The sequence below is a fragment of the Electrophorus electricus genome, chromosome 6, assembly GCF_013358815.1.
Source record: "Electrophorus electricus isolate fEleEle1 chromosome 6, fEleEle1.pri, whole genome shotgun sequence".
NCBI lineage: Eukaryota > Metazoa > Chordata > Actinopteri > Gymnotiformes > Gymnotidae > Electrophorus > Electrophorus electricus.
In genome coordinates this window covers 1,850,001-1,855,000 of record NC_049540.1, presented here as the reverse complement: position 1 = coordinate 1,855,000, position 5,000 = coordinate 1,850,001, and the positions used below count along the sequence as shown (strand labels likewise).

Sequence of the window (5,000 nt, the reverse complement as noted above, 5' to 3'; positions counted from 1 at the left end):
TCAGTGTGTGTCGCCACACGTAGAGAATGCCACGCGAGCGATAATCAAAAAGTTGCGAAAACGTGTTTGAAGCGGTCATCGCCGGAGAGCGCGCGGGAGTAACGGGCTTTACTGGAGAGAAGCTCTGTGCCCTCGCGGGACGGGAGCTGGGCAACGTAAAAATAAAATTACCGAAGTCCAGCAGTGGGAAAGTAAGTTGGTTATGCAACAGGAGCTAATCAAATACAACTAATCGCTAAGGCACAGCATATGTGTTTTGCAAGATGCATGTGGTAATATATATACAGCTCCGGAAAAAAATGAGAGACCACTACAAAATGATCAGTTTCTCTAGTTTTACAGTTGATGTGTTTAACCAAGCTGAGCTGTTTTGATTTATTGTATAAACTACTGGCAACATTTCTTCCAAATTCCAGATAAAAATACTGTATTTTAGAGCATGTTTTTTTAGGAAAATAACTAATGGTCAAAATAACAAAACAGACCACAAATAATGCAAAGAAAACAAGCTCATATTCATTTATAAACAACACAGTACTAATATTTCAACTTAAGATGAGTCAGGAAATCAATATTTGGTGGAATAACCCTGATTTGTAATCCCAGCTTTCATGCGTCTTGGCATGCTTTCCACCAGCCTTTCACATTGCTGTTGGGTAACTTTATACCGCTCCTGGCACAGAAATCCAGGAGCTCGGCTTTGTTTGATGGCTTGTGACCATCCAGCTTCCTCTTGATCACATTCCAGAGGTTTTCAATGGGGTTCAGGTCTGGAGATTGGGCTAGCCATGATAGGGTCTTGATCTGGTGGTCTCTCATCCATGCGTTGATTGACCTGGCTGTGTGACATGGAGCATTGTCCAGTTGAAAAAAAAAAACAATCATCAGAGTTGGGGAACATTGTCAGAGCAGAAGGAAGCAAGTTTTCTTCCAGCACAGTTCTGTAAGTGGTTTGATTCATGTGTCTCTCACAAAGGCAAATCTGCTCGAGTCCAGCCTTGCTGAAACACGCCCAGATGATCACAGATCCTGCACCAAATTTCACACTCTGGCTTGTAGGCCTCTCCTGGTCTCCGTCTAACCATTACATGACCAGGTGTTGGACAAAGCTGAGAATTGCACTCATCAGAGAAGATGACCTTACTCCAGTCCTCTGCAGTCCAATCCTTATGGTCTTTCGCAAATTTCAGGTTGGCTCTTCTTTGCTTTTCATTGATGAAGGGCTTTTTTCTAGCTTTGCATGACTTTAGCCTCCAGAAGCTTGTTTCAAACCGTCCTCGCTGTGCAGTTCACCCCAGCTGCTGCATGCCATTCTTTTTGTAGGTCACTTGACGTCATCTTCCAGTTGTTGAGTGACATTCGAATGAGGTGGTGATCATCACGGTCGGTAGAGAGTCTTTTTCGACCTCTGCCAGTCTGTAGCTGTTGTCCCACATGTTTGCTGCTTGACCTTGTTCTTATGAACCTCAGTTTTTGAAATTTTCAAGATGGAAGCAACCTGACGCTCACTGTATCCCTCTGCCAGTAAAGCTACAACTGAACCCTTCTTTTCCTCATTAAGAGCCTTTCTTCTCAACTCTCTTGGCACGGTCTGTAGCTGTATTTTGACTACTTACTTTTTGGGTAGTTCTAGCACTGCTTTTCCCATCCAGCTGGTTCTATAACCAGAGAACAGTGATGACAGCAGTCGTGGTTTTTATACTGTTGCGTGTTAGAACAGGATTTTGTTAAAGTGATCACCTATTCAGCATCTCATTAAGTAGAATGATGTTTGTCTGCGAAGGAATTCAACAAACACTTGAATGGAATGGCTGCTGTACGTGTGGAGATGCTGATTTAAGAAAAAATTGGAGTGGTCTCATTTTGCTGTCAGGAAAATGCTCCGCTTTATATCCGCCGTTCGGCTTTACAAACAGCGCGTGGAGTCGCGCGACTGCGAGCGGATTAAACGTTCGCTTCGACCGTGTCGCGCGAGCCTTTTGGAACCAGTGCGCTTTCGCAGCGTAGTTAAAGAGAATTCAAGAGACACGTTATACGCGCTATATGAGTATATACCTGCTCACTGCGCAGCATGCACGGTTGTAGAGGCGCAGGAGGCGCAGTCTCCATAACCGTCACCTGGGAATAAACACACGCACGCCAGCTCGCGGCGCCTTGGAGCCCACGCGCCCAACCAAGCTGAAGGGGTAACGTTTTCGTGGCGCGTGGGTATATATTCCTAGGAACCGGGTTCAGAAATCGCTAAATCAGGGCATGCAGTAACACAGTAGCTATCCAAGTATATTAACACTACAACACTAGCACAAGAAAATATTACAATGCTGCAACGCTAGAACACTACAACACTAGAACAAGAAAATACTACAGAACTAGAACACTACAACACTAGAACACTACAAGGCTAGAATACTACAAAACTAGAACACTACAACACTACAACGCTAGAACACTACATCACTAGAACACTACAATGCTAGAACACTACAACACTAGAATACTACAAAACTAGAACACTACAACACTAGAACAATACAACGCTAGAACACTACAACACTAGAACACTACAGTGCTAGAACACTACAACACTAGAATACTACAAAACTAGAACACTACAATGCTAGAACACTACATCACTAGAATACTACAATGCTAGAATGGTAGCACACTATAACACTGCAACACTACAACGCTAGAACACTACAACAATAGAACAGGAGAACACTGGAACACTACAACATGAACACTAGAACATGAACACTACAACAATAAAACACAAACACTACAATGCTAGAACACTACAACACTACAACGCTAGGACACTACAACACTAGAACACTACAATGCTAGAACACTACAACACTTCAACGCTAGAACACTACAACACTACAACGCTAGAACACTACAACACTACAACACTAGAACACTACAACACTTCAACGCTAGAACACTACAACACTACAACGCTAGAACAGGAGAACACGTCTTTGGGGCCTAAGACCAAGTCAAAGTTGTGATGTCATGCATGATGACACAACACTGAGTCAACAGCAACTTAGAATAAAACCACAGCAAGCATTGTGGTTACTTAGCAAACTGGTCAGCTGAATGATATGGTCATGGTGAAATAAGGCGGAGAACCTTTCAACCAATCAGATTGCATGGCCGTAGGTAACTGCTGTGTAAACTCGAATACCGTTCTGAGCGCAGTTTGCCTGCGCACATGAACCTCCCCTCCCTGGCCTCCCTCCCCTCCCTGGCCTCCCTCCCCTCCCTGGCCTCACTCTCCTCACTGGCCTCCCTCCCCTCCCTCTCCTCCCTGGCCTCCCTCCCCTCCCTCCCCTCCCTGGCCTCACTCTCCTCACTGGCCTCCCTCCCCTCCCTCTCCTCCCTGGCCTCCCTCCCCTCCCTGGCCTCACTCCCCTCCCTGGCCTCCCTCCCCTCCCTGGCCTCCCTGGCCTCCCTGGCCTCCCTCCCCTCCCTGGCCTCCCTGACGTGTCCATTTTTTTAATCTGGTCTTTTATATCCTGCCAGGAGTGAGGGAGGACAGAGAGGGGACACGCTCCTCAGAGAGTCTTCCTCACTGGGCCTTCATCATCATCACTCGCATGTGGCATCGTCGTCATGACAGAACCGCCTCCACCTCCTCCGCCCTGTCCGCCCCTGCTCCCCTTCTCCTGTCTGGCGCGGTATTCCCATTCCGGATCCTGGTTGCGGAGCGTCTGCTGGGAGTAGATCCCATGGGAACGTGTGGTGGGAAAATGGAGCGTCTGGACCAGATCAGATGAGTTTGAGATCGACTTCAGCACACTGGACGAGCTCTTCGGACAGGTCAAAACGCTACGGGTCAGAGGTCACCGTGACGGCGATAAACACTCTCAGATGAGCACAGCTCAGCAACATGCTGTGGAGAGGGTGAGACAGGCTGTCTGTCTCTCTGTGTCTGTGTGTTTGAACTCCTCAGGTGACACGTATTATAGGTCATGAAGGCTGAAACTTCATTACGTCTGTCTGACTGGGTGTGTGTGAGCCTGTCTGTCTGACTGGGTGTGTGTGAGCCTGTCTGTCTGACTGGGTGTGTGTGAACCTGTCTGTCTGACTGGGTGTGTGTGAGCCTGTCTGTCTGACTGGGTGTGTGTAAGCCTGTCTGTCTGACTGGGTGTGTGTGAGCCTGTCTGTCTGACTGGGTGTGTGTAAGCCTGTCTGTCTGACTGGGTGTGTGTGAGCCTGTCTGTCTGACTGGGTGTGTGTGAGCCTGTCTGTCTGACTGGGTGTGTGTGAGCCTGTCTGTCTGACTGGATCTGTCTGCATGTTCCATCAGTCTCTCTGTCTCTCCTTCACTCTCTCTCTCTCTCTCTCTCTCTCTCTCTCTCTCTCTCTCTCTGTATATGTCAATTATGGAGGTGGGTAGGAGCCTGAAAGTTGGGATTTTTCTACTTCATTTGAAGAGGTTTTTTTGTTTTATTTTATTAGTTACTGTAATGCTGGTGTGGAAAGTGCTTGGGTGAGTGTTTGGTTAGGTGATTGTTTGGGTGAGTGTTTTGTTAGGTGGGATTTTGGTTTGCTGAGTGGGTGAGTGGTTAAGTGAGAGTTTGGTTGGGTATTTGCTTGAGTAAATGTTTGGCTGGGGGTTTGGTTGGATGAGCCGTTGGTTGAGTGTTTGGGTGTGGGTTTGGTTGGATGAATTGTTGGGGGAGTGGTTAGGTGAAGGTTTGGTTGGGTGAGTGGTTGAGTAAGTGTTTTGTTAGGTGGGGGTTTGGTTTGGTGAGTGTTTGGGTGAGTGGTTTTGTGAAGGTTTGGTTAGGTAAAGGTTTGGTTGGGTGAGTGGTTGAGTAAGTGTTTTGTTAGATGGGGGATTGGTTTGGTGAGTGTTTGGGTGAGTGGTTTTGTGAAGGTTTGGTTGGGTAAAGGTTTGGTTAATGAGTGGTTGGGTAAGTGTTTGGTTAGGTGGAGGTTGGTTGGGTAAGTGTTTGGTTACGTGAGGGTTTGCTTGGGTAAGTGGT

General features: G+C 47.0%; 1 long non-coding RNA gene across 1 annotated transcript in view; it reads left to right on the top strand.

Moving 5' to 3' along the window:
* The first annotated feature begins 106 nt into the window (after positions 1 to 106).
* LOC118241595 overlaps positions 107 to 5,000 on the top strand; it is a 5,033-nt gene continuing 139 nt past the window's right edge. The window contains exons 1-2 of the long non-coding RNA XR_004776224.1: positions 107 to 191; positions 3,532 to 3,912. This is a non-coding gene — a long non-coding RNA (uncharacterized LOC118241595). The remainder of the gene's footprint in view (positions 192 to 3,531; positions 3,913 to 5,000) is intronic.